This window comes from Lepidochelys kempii, chromosome 3 (assembly GCF_965140285.1).
Source record: "Lepidochelys kempii isolate rLepKem1 chromosome 3, rLepKem1.hap1, whole genome shotgun sequence".
Lineage (NCBI taxonomy): Eukaryota > Metazoa > Chordata > Testudines > Cheloniidae > Lepidochelys > Lepidochelys kempii.
In genome coordinates this window covers 133,495,228-133,511,651 of record NC_136382.1, presented here as the reverse complement: position 1 = coordinate 133,511,651, position 16,424 = coordinate 133,495,228, and the positions used below count along the sequence as shown (strand labels likewise).

The 16,424-nt window shown below is 43.8% G+C and overlaps 1 protein-coding gene across 13 annotated transcripts in view; it reads left to right on the top strand.

Annotated features, from left to right (window-relative positions):
• SIPA1L2 (signal induced proliferation associated 1 like 2) overlaps positions 1-16,424 on the top strand; it is a 238,194-nt gene that overhangs the window by 79,567 nt on the left and 142,203 nt on the right. The window lies entirely within an intron of this gene.

The window sequence follows — 16,424 nt, the reverse complement described above, 5'->3', positions numbered from 1 at the left end:
TGGACCTGAGATGCACTTCCAGTCTTCCCGCACTCAAAGGTTTAAAGGGTGGAGCACGTCCTTCCATCCCTTGATTCCTTCTAACAGCCTGTGGAAGCAACACGGAACCTCTGCGCATTGTGTGATTTCTTGTTAGGCTAGTTCGTTTTAGTGTAGTTAGTACAGTAGTTGTGCTTTTTTGCCAACAGACATAACACTGACAATAAACGTATGATGATAGATATCCTTGGTACTGGGACTCAACCTGCTATCGTGGAGTCAGAGTCCCCAGCATTTGAAGCTTGGCCCTCTTACGAGGCTGCTGTCCTGCTCACTTATGGGCACACTATGTGCCTCTTTTGCCTTAGCAAAACTCCCTGATGAACACTTTCCCATCCTTTGGACATTGGTGTTATTGCAGGCCTTTTCCATGATACTGAGGGTCCTGAGGAAACAGAGGCAAGACACAACTGATGATAACCCCAGGATAGGCCAAGCAGTTCTGATATTTGGATCTAATGAATGTTTCACTACAGCCCCAACATAGTCTTTCAGAACAGCCAGATCCTAAACCTGGACCCAGTCTCCTTATAGCTGACAGCCTGAATGCTGGCTGACTGAAATCCTACAAAAGAAGGTCTTCAGCTGAAGCTCAGAACTTTCTGTTGCAAAGCAGGAAAGCCTCAACTAGATAGACTTATAAAGTGAAGTGGAAGAGGTTTTCTATTTGGGCAGCTCACCACTAGCTGTGTCGCCTGACAACACTCATTTCAGCACTCATTTACCAGAGCTGCAACAATCTGGACTTTCTGTTGGCTGTATAAGGGTCCATCTAGCAGCAATTACTTTCCTACCAAGGGCCACACTGTTTTCTCACCTCACAGTGGCTAGATTCCTTAAATGCATTATTCATGTTTTTCCCCACAGTTCAGGACTCAATTCCCTCTTGAGACCTCAATATACTGTTAACAGGATCAATGGTTCCCCTTTGAGCCCTCAGCAACTTGTTCCATTTACTACCCATTCATGAAAACTATCTTTTTTTAGTAGCCATTACATTATCTGGAAAGGCACAGGAGATTCAGGAACTCAAGGCAGGTCCCCATTATACAATGTTTCATAAGAGCAGGGTCACTGTGTGAATCAACCTATTAATCTTCGAGGTCTCTATTGGTTTCTAACAAGTGTTCCATATTACTTTGATCAAATTTTGGAACCTTTTTTATGGAATACAAGACCTAAGGCAAGTGTTTGTCTTCTCCATCCATGTAAAAAAGTAATATTTGTGGTGACCACATTAGGGTCTAGGACATTGTTTCTTAAAGTGTGGGCCATGCTCCACTGGAGTGTTTAAAGGGTAAGCTGGATGGTAGAGCAAAGCTAGACAGACATCTAAGTTGTCCTCAAGAGTCTTAGTTTATTATTAAAATGAAACTGAAACTCTGGCTGCTATAGTTACAGAAGGAGAAAACATTCAAACTGGAGGGAATGTGATGTGATGTTTGCCCGAGTTTGCAGAGGGCCAGAAACAATAGTTCTGAGCTGTGAACTGCCCCATTCATTTCAATGACAGTGAACTCAGATGTCAATGATACTTTAAATGTCAATATTTATATCAATATAAATGTCAATGATTTGCTGATCCAGGACATTTTAAGAAACGAGAGGAAGTGTATTATGAAAACTACACTGATATTTCTTAAAGTGTGTGGGTGTGTGTGTGTGTGTCTCAAAGGGGGGAGAAGCTCAAAAGACAAGTTGGAGCATGCATAAGCCTTTAGTAACACATCTAGAGCCTACCAGGGGGTGAGATTGGTTACATTTTTCTGAAGGGGGGCAGGGGTTCAGCTTTTAAGTGTGGGAAACATTAGACTAAGGGGTGCCTCTGGACCATGCTGAGATAAGCATCTGCAGGAACATCCATCTTTGTTAGCAAAAGGCTGATATTAATAGAGGAAGGTGTTGGGATTTGGAAAAACCTCTCAGGTGAAAAGGTAGAAAGTTAGAGATGAGCTCAGAAGGCAGTCTGCGTTGGAATAGAAAGGGGCGGGGGGTTCATGTATTGGATAAAGAGAAAATCTGTAGTGGGAGAGGGAAGGATTGGGGACTGGTTTGGGATGAAACCTCCAAGGGGGAAGGAGAAGGAAGATAAGAATTGGAAGAGAAAGGGTATGTCTACACTACGGAATAAGGTCGAATTTATAGAAGTCGGTTTTTTAGAAATCGGTTTTATATATTCGAGTGTGTGTGTGTCCCCACAGAAAATGCTCTAAGTGCATTAACTCGGCGGAGCGCTTCCACAGTACCGAGGCTAGAGTCGACTTCCGGAGCGTTGCACTGTGGGTAGCTATCCCACAGTTCCCGCAGTCTCCGCTGCCCATTGGAATTCTGGGTTGAGATCCCAATGCCTGATGGTGCTAAAACATTGTCGCGGGTGGTTCTGGGTACATATCGTCAGGCCCCCGTTCCCTCCCTCCCTCCGTGAAAGCAAGGGCAGACAATCGTTTCGCGTCTTTTTTCCTGAGTTACCTGTGCAGACGCCATACCACGGTAAGCATGGAGCCTGCTCAGGTAACCGTCACCCTATGTCTCCTCGGTGCTGGCAGACGCGGTACGGCTTTGCTACACAGTAGCAGCAACCCATTGCCTTCTGGAAGCAGACGGTGCAATACGACTGGTAGTCGTCCTCGTCGTGTCCGAGGTGCTCCTGGCCACGTCGGCTGGGAGTGCCTGGGCAGACATGGGCGCAGGGACTAAATTTGGAGTGACTTGACCAGGTCATTCTCTTTAGTCCTGCAGTCAGTCCTATTGAACCGTCTTATGGTGAGCGGGCAGGCGATACGGACTGCTAGCAGTCGTACTGTACCATCTTCTGCCAGGCAGGCAAGAGATGAGGATTGCTAGTAGTCGTATTGTACCATCTTCTGCCAGGCAGGCAAGAGATGAGGATGGCTAGCAGTCGTACTGTACCATCTTCTGCCGAGCAGCCATGAGATGTGGATGGCTTGCAGTCCTTCTGCACCGTCTGCTGCCAGCCAAAGATGTAAAAGATAGATGGAGTGGGTCAAAACAAGAAATAGACCAGATTTGTTTTGTACTCATTTGCCTCCTCCTCTGTCTAGGGGACTCATTCCTCTAGGTCACACTGCAGTCACTCACAGAGAAGGTGCAGCGAGGTAAATCTAGCCATGTATCAATCAGAGGCCAGGCTAACCTCCTTGTTCCGATAAGAACGATAACTTAGGTGCACCATTTCTTATTGGAACCCTCCGTGAAGTCCTGCTTGAAATACTCCTTGATGTAAAGACCCCCCCTTTGTTGATTTTAGCTCCCTGAAGCCAACCCTGTAAGCCGTGTCGTCAGTCGCCCCTCCCTCCGTCAGAGCAACGGCAGACCATCGTTCCGCGCCTTTTTTCTGTGCGGACGCCATACCAAGGCAAGCATGGAAGCCGCTCAGCTCACTTTGGCAATTAGGAGCACATTAAACACCACATGCATTATCCAGCAGTATATGCAGCACCGGAACCTGGCAAAGCGATACCGGGCGAGGAGGCGACGTCAGCGCGGTCACGTGAGTGATGAGGACATGGACACAGATTTCTCTGAAAGCATGGGCCCTGCCAATGCATGCATCATGGTGCTAATGGGGCAGGTTCATGCTGTGGAACGCCGATTCTGGGCTCGGGAAACAAGCACAGACTGGTGGGACCGCATAGTGTTGCAGGTCTGGGACGATTCCCAGTGGCTGTGAAACTTTCGCATGCGTAAGGGCACTTTCATGGAACTTTGTGACTTGCTTTCCCCTGCCCTGAGGCATATGAATACCAAGATGAGAGCAGCCCCTCACAGTTGAGAAGCGAGTGGCGATAGCCCTGTGGAAGCTTGCAACGCCAGACAGCTACCGGTCAGTCAGGAATCAATTTGGAGTGGGCAAATCTACTGTGGGGGCTGCTGTGATGCAAGTAGCCCACGCAATCAAAGATCTGCTGATATCAAGGGTAGTGACCCTGGGAAACGTGCAGGTCATAGTGGATGGCTTTGCTGCAATGGGATTCCCTAACTGTGGTGGGGCCATAGATGGAACCCATATCCCTATCTTGGCACCGGAGCACCAAGCCAGCGAGTACATAAACCGCAAGGGGTACTTTTCGATAGTGCTGCAAGCTCTGGTGGATCACAAGGGACGTTTCACCAACATCAACGTGGGATGGCCGGGAAAGGTACATGATGCTCGCATCTTCAGGAACTCTGGTGTGTTTAAACAGGTGCAGGAAGGGATTTACTTCCCAGACCAGAAAATAACTGTTGGGGATGTTGAAATGCCTATATGTATCCTTGGGGACCCAGCTTACCCCTTAATGCCATGGCTCATGAAGCCGTACACAGGCAACCTGGACAGTAGTCAGGAGCTGTTCAGCTACAGGCTGAGCAAGTGCAGAATGGTGGTAGAATGTGCATTTGGACGTTTAAAGGCGTGCTGGTGCAGTTTACTGACTCGCTTAGACCTCAGCGAAACCAATATTCCCACTGTTATTACTGCTTGCTGTGTGCTCCACAATATCTGTGAGAGTAAGGGGGAGACGTTTATGGCGGGGTGGGAGGTTGAGGCAAATCGCCTGGCTGCTGGTTACGCACAGCCAGACACCAGGGCGGTTAGAAGAGCACAGGAGGGCACGGTACGCATCAGAGAAGCTTTGAAAACCACTTTCATGACTGGCCAGGCTACGGTGTGAAAGTTCTCTTTGTTTCTCCTTGATGAAACCCCCCGCCCCTTGGTTCACTCTACTTTCCTGTAAGCTAACCACCCGCCCCTCCTCCCTTCAATCATTGCTTGCAGAGGCAATAACGTCATTGTTGCTTCACATTCATGCATTCTTTATTCATATATCACACAAATAGGGGGATGACTACCAAGGTAGCCCAGGAGGGGTGGTGGAGGAGGGAAGGAAAATGCCACACAGCACTTTAAGCACAGCACTTTAAAAGTTTACAACTTTAAAATTTATTGAATGACAGCCTTCTTTTTTTGGGCAATCCTCTGTGGTGGAGTGGCTGGTTGGCCGGAGGCCCCCCCACCGCGTTCTTGGGCGTCTGGGTGTGGAGGCTATGGAACTTGGGGAGGAGGGCGGTTGGTTACAGAGGGGCTGTAGTGGCAGTCTGTGCTCCAGCTGCCTTTGCTGCAGCTCAACCATACACTGGAGCATATTGGTTTGGTCCTCCAGCAGCCTCAGCATTGAATCCTGCCTCCTCTCATCACGCTGCTGCCACATTTGAGCTTCAGCCCTGTCTTCAGCCCGCCACTTACTCTCTTCAGCACGCCACCTCTCCTCCCGGTCATTTTGTGCTTTCCTGCACTCTGACATTATTTGCCTCCACGCATTCGTCTGTGCTCTGTCAGTGTGGGAGGACAGCATGAGCTCGGAGAACATTTCATTGCGAGTCCTTTTTTTTTTTTTCTTTCTAAGGTTCACTAGCCTCTGGGAAGGAGAAGATCCTGTGATCATTGAAACACATGCAGCTGGTGGAGAAAAAAAAAAAGGGACAGCGGTATTTAAAAAGATACATTTTATAAAACAGTGGCTACACTCTTTCAGGGTAAACCTTGCTGTTAACATTACATACATAGCACCTGTGCTTTCGTTACAAGGTCGCATTTTGCCTCCCCCCACCCTGTGACTACCCCCTCATCCTTCCCCCCTCCCTGTGGCTAACAGCGGGGAACATTTCTGTTTAGCCACAGGCAAACAGCCCAGCAGGAATGGGCTCCTCTGAGTGTCCCCTGAAGAAAAGCACTCTATTTCAACCAGGTGACCATGAATTATATCTCACTCTCCTGAGGATAACACAGAGAGATAAAGAACGGATGTTGTTTGAATGCCAGCAAACATACACTGCAATGCTTTGTTCTACAATGATTCCCGAGTACGTGTTACTGGCCTGGAGTGGTAAAGTGTCCTACCATGAAGGACGCAATAAGGCTGCCCTCCCCAGAAACCTTTTGCAAAGGCTTTAGGACTACATCTAGGAGAACCGCGAATGCCAGGGCAAAGTAATCCTTTCACATGCTTGCTTTTAAACCATGTATAGTATTTTAAAAGGTACACTCACCAGAGGTCCCTTCTCCGCCTGCTGGGTCCAGGAGGCAGCCTTGGGTGGGTTCGGGGGGTACTGGCTCCAGGTCCAGGGTGAGAAACAGTTCCTGGCTGTCGGGAAAACCGGTTTCTCCGCTTGCTTGCTGTGAGCTATCTACAACCTCATCATCATCATCTTCTTCTTCGTCCCCAAAACCTGCTTCCGTATTGCCTCCATGTCCATTGAAGGAGTCAAACAACACGGCTGGGGTAGTGGTGGCTGAACCCCCTAAAATGGCATGCAGCTCATCATAGAAGCGGCATGTTTGGGGCTCTGACCCGGAGCGGCCGTTCGCCTCTCTGGTTTTCTGGTAGGCTTGCCTCAGCTCCTTCAGTTTCACGCGGCACTGCTTCGGGTCCCTGTTATGGCCTCTGTCCTTCATGCCCTGGGAGATTTTGACAAAGGTTTTGGCATTTCAAAAACTGGAACGGAGTTCTGATAGCAGGGATTCCTCTCCCCAAACAGCGATCAGATCCCGTACCTCCCATTCGGTCCATGCTGGAGCTCTTTTGCGATTCTGGGACTCCATCATGGTCACCTGTGCTGATGAGCTCTGCATGGTCACCTGCAGCTTGCCACGCTGGCCAAACAGGAAATGAGATTCAAAAGTTCGGTTCTTTTCCTGTCTACCTGGCCAGTGCATCTGAGTTGAGAGCACTGTCCAGAGCGGTCACAATGGAGCACTCTGGGATAGCTCCCGGAGGCCAATACCATCGAATTGTGTCCACAGTACCCCAAATTCGAGCCGGCAACGTCGATTTAAGCGCTAATCCACTTGTCAGGGGTGGAGTAAGGAAATTGATTTTAAGAGCCCTTTAAGTCGAAATAAAGGGCTTCATTGTGTGGACGGGCGCAGGTTTACATCGATTTAACGCTGCTAAATTCGACCTAAAGTCCTAGTGTAGACCAGGGCAAAGGAGCTGGAATTGGAGTCAGTTGTTTGTTTTTCAGATCTCATCCTAAGCCAGTCATTCTAGTAATTACGAATTGTGGGCACATTTGAAAAAGTTTAAATTATCAAATATGCTTGCTTTGCAGAATTGTTTCCTCGCACTACACGCACTCTGTTTCCAAGGTGAGACTTGCAGTTCTGCCAGTTTAACACCCCTCCCCCACAAATAAACGATGTAAACCCTGATATGCAAAGGGAAAATATTTCACTATAGTCATAACATAGACTGTGAAATTACTTTTATATCAGAAACAACAGTTCTAAAATGTATAAAAATAAGGAGAATTGTGCAATAACTGTCATGCTTGTACTACTAAAGAAAACTTTAGTTACACAATGAAGTTGGACCAGTCAATGCTGTGAAATAAACTGTAGCATTTATGAGGTCTATGATAACTGATGGGAGAGATGGAATTTTGAAAATTGGCCTAGCTTTCTTTACAGAACGGGCTAAATAGGACTATATGTGCTATAATATACAGTATGTGTTTTTTATTCTCCCTTCCCCCCCGGAACATTAGTTAAGAAACCCAGACTTAATGTTTGTGCTAGATGGAATTAGGTGCACACTTGTTCCATATTAAAGCATGTGGAAAGGCTCTAAATTAATTCAGGAGGATTAAATATTCATTCTGCCATTTTAAATTAGTCCTATTTTTATTGATTGGGAATGTACTAATAACGTTTGTGGATGACTAAACTGGGAGGTTTTGCCAGCATGGAGGACCACCAGAATATCATACTACAGTAAAAGCTTTGGCATGTTGGGGAAACGGGGGGTGCCAGTAAGTAGCAGAGATGCTATTCTTGACCCTCCCTTTAACCCTCTTCTCAGGATTCCAGGGTTTGTCTTTTCCATGTTTGTCTGGTCAGACAAGCTCCCTCCCTCCCTCTCTCCCGCCAAGACACAGGTGATGGTAGATGTTAGGACATAGATATTCAGGCCTGTCTGTAAAGGCCTAGACTCTTAAGAATTTAGGTGTATTCTTATCATTTAGCTAGTTGTAGAGGTATAAAAGAGAGAATCAAAATCACTGTCTGACTGTACATGGCCTTTTCTCACTGTGACAGTCTGAGGCCCTGTTCTTAGGCTAAGGCCTTTGGCTAAGCAGCAGAGGCAGCCATAAGCTGGGAAGCGAATGGTCACATCTTTACATTCCAAAGTAACCACATTGAAATAAGGTGCTATTGGGCTGTTAGGAATACAGTCCTGTCCTTATAATGCCTATTGCCTCCAGAGAAAGGGAAGTGCCTAGAAAATGTAAAAGGAAACTTAGTTTGATAGCATCCTGTCTGGCAAGAACTCACTTATCAATAGCTGGGATGTGAAATCCTCATTTCTGTGTTTGTTCTATCATTGTAGTCCCCATTTCCCTATTGTTTTGTTGTATAATCTCTATCTGGTTCTGAGATTTTGTCTGCTGTATAATTAATTTTGCTGGGTGTAAACTAATTAAGGTAGTGGGATATAATTGGTTAAATAATCATGTTACAATATGTTAGGATTGGTTAGTTAAATTTCAGGAAAATTATTGGTTAAGTATAGCTAAGCAGAACTCAAGTTTTACTATATAGTCTGCAGTCAATCAGGAAGTAAGGGGGGGGGGGGAATGGGAACAGGGAATGGAGGTGGGGAAATTGAAATCATGTTTTGCTAAGGGGGGGAATGGGAATAGGGACACAGGTATGGCTCTGTGGTGTCAGAGCTGGGAAGGGGGACATTAAGGAAGGAAACTGGAATCACGCTTGCTGGAAGTTCACCCCAATAAACATTGAATCGTTTGCACCTTTGGACTTCGGGTATTGTTGCTCTCTGTTCATGCGAGAAGGACCAGGGAAGTAAGTGGGTGAAGGAATAAGCCCCCTAATAGTAGACACTTTTTTGTCATCTTTTGTTAGGATTACAATCCTGTCTTCAGAAATGTTGATGAAAGGATAAATTAGAAATAATAAAGGAACAATGATGAATTCCAGAGGTTACTCTTATTTACAATTTGAATATGTACCTGAGAATGCAAACAACTTAGTCTTTTGTTAAACTGGATATGACTCTTAATATTCTCTGCTCTTAATTTGTTCTCAGCACCTGCTGTTGTGCACATTGTTTTCTCTCTGTTGCAATTTCAATAACTACTTCGTGCATTAACCTAGAAAACCAGCTAAAATGACTTCTGATCTGAATAAGTTTGTGAGAGGGTTGTGTGCTCTTTCATATGTTTTTATAAAATGACATGTGTGTCATTGTCTTATATTTTACATTTCTGGATTGCTGCTTTTTTCTCTGAATACAGTGGAAGAGCTGTATTATGTTATCCATATTCAGCTTTTTAAAAATAACATTTTATTAGTCCATATAATTTCAAAGTGAGAAGTTTGTTTTCATTTCTATGCAGTGAGCTGCTATCTCAACAAATGGGGGATTTAAACATCCGTCTAGTGAGAATATACCCGCTAGATACTGAAAATAGAATTGCTGAGAATTGCTGAATTTCTTTTGATAGTCCCCTCTTCCAAATGCACACAATTTCCGTTTTATCCCCTCAAAGACTTATAGTCAGGCCAAGTCTTCAGGCCAAAGTGAATTTGCTCTCTCCAGAGCCAGATAATATGGTGCTTGAATCACTCAAAGAGGACAGCTTAAAAGCTATGTAAGATGCTTCCTTTCCTCACCCAACCTCCAAAGTTGCCGAGTACACTATTTCTACAGTACAGAAGTCCCCTGTTTCTCTTTCTCTAAACTTTGGCTGCAGATTTGACTTGAAAAACTATTTCACTGAACATCTTGACTTTGTGGGGGGGAGGGTGTTTCAGGCAGCACAAATGCAATCTTGGCTGACACCTTGCTTTTCTTGCAGAGCAGGGGATAACTCTAGTGTTCTGGCTAATGCTACCTGTCTTAATGAAATCAGTTCTGATGGTTGGGGTGAGGTCCACACTAATGCTGAGAGTATTTGTTTTGCTGCCCTTTGCAGAACACTACCAACGTTTGATGTTCTACTCTGTAAGGTGCTTTGAACCACTTTGAAGATGTAAAGTGCTATATGAAATTCACCTTCTGTTTACTTTGGTTCATCATCATTTGATATTCAGTAGGAAAGTTCACTTTGTATTTATTGTTCAAAATATACTTTATTCCGAGAGGAAAAACTACATAAAACAGGAGTTAAGACTGAGTACATATCCGTAATTTTAGGGTAAAACATTAATTGTTGTAATTATCCGCCAAACAAATGTTGCACACTCAGAAAATTTGGAGTTAATGTTAAACCTAAAAAATTCAAATTTGTTAAGCTATGGAAATGCACGGTGAAGGCACCCAATCACTCTTACCTCTGCCCTGTGTGGTGAATTTCCAAAATGTAATTTTAGGTTATTAATTTTCTATCTACCTACCTACCTACCTACCAATTCTTAATTTGCAAATAATGACCAAGCATTTTTTATTTGAGTGGCCTCTGCACATTCTGACTTCTGTGACGTGCCAATGGTGCAGCTTGGACCAGTGGAATCTTCTACTAGCTGTGTCCATTGGAGCACTCGTATGCCTCTTGCCTTCTCCTTGAGGCCCTGAACACTTGGAGGGTGAGGTTATAAAAGGGGGCACATCACGAAAACCACCTCAGTTCTTTCCAATTGTGGTCACAGATTACTGGATCCCCAAATTTTTAGAACCCTGATTTGTTGTTTATGCTGCCACCCTATTTTAGTGAGGTTTAGCTAGTCAAAAAAAGAAAAAACTGCTTGAGTATTTTAGCACCCTGTCAAGGGTCCTTTGTTCTGATACATCAAAACCTAAGATAAAGAAACCTGGGTTCAAGAGGTGCACCTCTTGCCCTGCTGTTATTTCTCCTTAGACACACACACATACAATGTTGTTTGACTTGCTTGGGGCAGGGTGACTTGCTGCATTGTTGCTCCATATGCAGCACCTTTATCCCCAGGAATTGCCTTCAAGCTATGCTGTTGCAGGAATCATTAATAGCTAAAGCTTCTGGTTCTAAAACTCAGGATTCCGTAAGTGCTGTGAGACCAGCCTCAGCTTTGACTCCTGATAGAGTTAAAAATCATGGCAAAATCCCTTCATGTGTTGGCCTCTGTCTTGAGCCGAACTTAACGTGCCAATCACTGTGAATCTGAAAAGATTGGTTCCAGCTGAGCACAAATGTGTGGCCTCACAGGTGTCCACCTCTGCTGAAGGACAGTCCTCAAGAGCATACCTCTACAGATCTAGTGCATCCAGTTCTGCACAATGAAGTGCAAAAGCATACTCTTAGCCTCAGGCCTTGGAAGTCAGTGCCACAGTGAAGGATAATATTGAGGATCAAGGCTGTTTGGATCCAAGGCTGTTGGTTCTGTGCTAAAAATCTCATTGTTTGCTTTAACACAACTGTCAGTTCCTTCTGGATCTATGTAGTAGATTAGGCAGGTTCATCATATTGAACCCCTTAATCACCCTCATTTACCTTCAGATCAGGGCGATTTTGTGCAGCACTGGGTACATTGTCCATAGTGCTTAAAGAGAAAGGAAAGATGCACAAAGCAGTGGGGCAGATTTTTTCTTTCCCACAGAAGAAGGAATCAATCTCAATTCCAGCCTTTCAGACCACAAGATCACCCTCTTTCACCCAGGGATTGAGAGGATAACTAGACAAAACCTCTGCTACCAAAGGTCAGTTTGTAGTGAACTATGCCCTGAGAGCATCCTTCAATGCTTCAGATATGGTATCTAGTACTGTGTCTTTACCATTACATTGAGGTGCCATTCATGGTTTTCTCTCTGCACTTCCTTAGGAAGCAAGAATCGGGGGAGAATACCTCTCATTCGATGATGAAGGGCTAATTTAGCTTTAGAACATATGAGGTTGTAAGGAAACTGAAAGACACCAGGTCTGCTGCAAGGTCTCTAGTGATTTCTGGAACCCCTAGGAAAAAATAGGGGGGTACCAAATTTTATCAGAAACCATACCAAAGCTCTACTTTGTATTCTTTTCAAGAACGTAATCCCCCCCACTCCCACATTCAGTATCAGTAGAGACACAAACCCTTCTAAATGCAAGCTAAAGAAAGATCTGCTGCATCAGCCTGTGTATCACAGGTTTGATGGGATGCACAAAAATCCCAAACCAGTTTTAAAGTGTCTGCATCCCTTTCATTTGTAAACTTTTTTCCTCTTTTTTCATCCCTCCTCCCACCCCCACGATCTACATTTTTTAGAGGCCTGGAGTGTAATCACCACAGATTAATGAAATTTGGAGATTGTCCAGCAGGGTTACTCCATTCAGTTCAACACTATCCTGCCTCCCACCAACCCTCCTCCTCACAGGAAAGAACCTGTTAAGATCAGAAGTCTGCTCAATACTGGATTCTGGTGCCATAAAGGAAGAGATCTGGGGGAAGGAATTTTTTTCAGATACTTTCTGAACCCTATGAAAGATGGAGGTCTCAGACCCATTCTTGATATTGGGAAGCTCAACTCTCTGTCAGAAAGTTCAGTCACCATGCTTTACTCTAGCCTCACTCATCCCCTCCTTATTAATCTATGATTGGTTTGCAGCTCTTGATTTACAGGACGCTTACTTTCGCATCTCAATGAGACTTTTGCATAGAAAATACATTGTTTCTTGTGGGTGGAGATCATTACCAATATAAGGTCTTTTCACTTGGCCAATCTACAACACTTTGAGTGTTCACAAAGTGTCTCATAGTAGGATGCCATTTGAGACGTTAGGTTATCTGGGTTTACCTCTACATGGACAGTTGGCTCATCAAGGTGTCATTGTAGGAGAGCCTGCCAAAAGGTATGTCACAAACATGTACCTTGTTCCAAACAATAGGGTTCAAGATAAACTGAAAGAATTTGTAAATAGCACCAACCCAGTTCATACCTTTTATTGGGATAGTTCTGGATTCTCAAAAAGATAGAACTTTTTTCTTCTAGAGGAAAACTTCTATTTAAATATGCTTACAACAATAGATATAGCACAAGAGAACTTGTGTCAAGCAGTAATGTTCTTCCTCAGGCTGATGACTTCAGTGACAGTTGTAATTCTATGTGCACGTCTACGATTGAGGCACATACATTGGCTAGCAAGATGCTATATTCCAAATACAGTAAGCATGTTTATGAGATTGATACTACCCAAGGATGTGTTCCTATTCCTTATGTGATATACTCAACATCACAGTGTTCTCAGAGGAGTTGCATTCAACCTCCTAGCTCAGTCAGTCACAGTCATCACAGTCAATCTGGGCTTTGAAGCTCATTACAAGAATTTGACCGTTCATTGTTGCTTGAATTTCTGGGAGGAAAAACTTCCATATCAAGTATTCTAGAATTAAGTACAACACATTAGGCACTTAGGTTCTTTCTTCCTCCACTTCGTGGCAGAGTAGTTCAAGCAATTACCGATACAGCAGTTTTTACGTGAACAGTTGGGTAAGCACATTTCAGCTAGCTGTGCAAAGAGGCTGTAGCTCTGTAACACCAAACTTGCCCATGAGCTTTCCAACTTGCAGGCAAGGATAATATGCTGCCAAATCAGATGAGCAGAGAGTTAATGATGGCCACTGAACAACTCATTAGAAAATGACATCCTTCCTCCACACCTGACATTTCTCCCCAAGGTGGTGGTAATAATTTTAACTTGGCCATAAGTTGTCCATATGTTTCTGTAGGTCTTGCTCCCCAGGGGAAGCTAAACTACACATATTGAATGCTAAGACAGAAGTAGCCTATTTCAATAGGTCTGAGAGGAGTACAGGAAATAACCTAGACTGTTTGTCTCCTTATGGGGAAAAAGAATAAAGGGCGGGTAGTTGTATCCCAATGCCTTTCTAAGGGGGTTAAGATATATGAAAGTGTGTTATAAATATACCTCTGTTCCTCTTCCAGAGCGCTTGGAGTGCACTCAACTAGAAAGAGAGCCACTGTCACCACTTACTTTAGACATATTCCATATTAGCAATCTGTAGAGATACCACTTGGAGGTTGATCCATGTGTTCACAAAGCATTATTCCATAGAAGTTGTGATGCTTCTGGGGGCACCCAGAGCTAGAAGTCACCTTGTTGCCACTTACAGCGTGAGCAAGTTTTGCCTGTGCCAGCTGAGTGTTAGCTCCCTAACCCAAGTAGCTTGCCTTCCACTCACACACTCTCCTCTGGGCTATACCAGCCCTGCCTTTGCCCTGCATATTGGCAATATAGGCACCTCATCCCCCGAGTCCCTTCAAAGCATCCCTCTGTGGTATTTGGCCTGGATCACTGGATACATACAGAAATCTTAGATCCCAATTCAAAGGAATAATGTACCCCAATTTACTAGTTTTACCTTAGGCCACTGCTTCTGTATCACACACAACATTTGAGTTGAATTATAGTAAAACAAAAGGAAATTTATTTAAGAAAAGAATAAAGAATCAAATAGAAATAGGTGAGAGTTTTGGAAACTGTCACATACAAAACAAAATCATAAAACTGAGAATGGGGAATACACTTATTCCTATCTAATAGAGTAGATTCTCACTCCAAAGTTCTGTCTTTTTTGTAGTGTTTGCTAGACCAGTCTTTTATGATATTTCACCTTCGCTGTTTCAAGGTACCTCCTCAGTGAATGAATGCAGTGTCTTTTTCCACCTTGTGATGCACTGACTCAATCTTTTGTCTTTGTTCACAGACAGGGCCATCCCCTTGCTGTCATATTTTGCTTTTTCACTGCCAAGTAGTTTTGATGTTTATAGCTTCTTTGATTTTTCCATTGACTTGTCTGCAACAGTGAACCACTGAGCAATACATTGCATAAGTGGCTAGCCAGGGAGGGGTGACACTCCTTCCCATTAGAATGAGCCATCACTGAGACATATGATACACAGGTGACTCGCTTTGGCTCCAAGACTTATCAAGGGCATAATTTTCTATACAGTTACATTAAGCCTTAAATATTATCTGTATACACATCTCACACTATTGATGAGTTACAAGCTTTCAGTAGAGACCTCACATCGCACCCTTTATGGCTAAATACCATGAAAGCGGTGTATTAGGTGAGTGTGTTTGTCTGCTCTGAGAAGAGAGCAGTGAGTCCTTTGCCAGTTGGCACCAATGCTATGTCACAGATGTGGCATCTAGAAGAGCTTACAGTTTGGTAAAGCAGTATTACAATCTCCATTTAACTAGGCCTCTTTGTCCCACGCTCCGAAGGCAGGAATACTGCTTGATAAAATCCTGAGAGTGGAAAATGTGCAGAAGAGACAGTGAAGGTTGCTCACATGTAACTGCAATTCTTTGAAATAACCTCTGCACATTCATGCTCTCCTGCCCATCTTCTCTTCCTCCTTGGAGTCCTAATTTCAACTTTTAACCCGAGGAGGGACTGGAAGGAGCTAAGGTGGTCGGCAAGCCAAGTCGTTCTTTTGTAGTTCTGCTATCCAAATGTCCAGAGCCATGAAGGAAGGGGCAGGGTTACAGGGGGAGTGAGTGTTCCAATGAGCACTGCTTCTAGAAACTTCTATTGGCCTAAGCTGCACTGTCTGCTCGTATTGAAAAACTCAGGTCATAGGCAAATAACTTCCTTCTGCAGTTTGATCCATGAACCATGGTAAATCATCTATGAGAAATGGTGGGAGGGCAACTTTTTCTCCTTCTGGCTTAATAGGAAACAGTTAGTACACACAGCTGTTCTTTCTTCTCCCAGAAAAATCCCTTTATCTGAGGATATAATTGTTTTAATACTGTTCTTTACCTTGTAAATCGTGTGTGTGCATTTCCATAAATGTACTAAAAATAGTCTAACTGAATTGCAAGTCGAATCATGAAAATTTGGCCCAAATGAAGTAAATAACAGTTTGCCATTGGCTTCAGTGGAGCCAGGATTTCACCCTACACGTCTATGTAGTCCAACCTGCATGAGGTCATATCCCAATCCACTCTTCAGCATTGGTCATTTAATCAAACTTTGACATAGATAGCATGGTAGAGCCCATTTTTGACAGAGCTGTAAGAACAGTGGGGGATGTACTTTGTTTTAGAAAGCAGATTAGCCTTAAAATATCCAACTGCCAAAACTTGTATAATTTATCAAAATGCTGAAGCAAGATAGTAGGGTACTGGTGTCAATAGTCAAAGAAAAATCTAAAGTACTGATTCTGAAATTTTAAAATAAACTTTTTTCCTTTCAGCAAAATAATAAAAATTAAAATTAAAAGTCCCTTCAGCAACTTTATTCTGTCTCTGAAATATTCTTAATGAAATTGAAGCAGCATTGTGCTAATTAAGGTAGAAATGTAAAGTAGAAATGTTAATTGTGGGACTATACCAATTGCTTGCTGAAAAGATTATCATTATTTCCTGATGAAACAAAATAC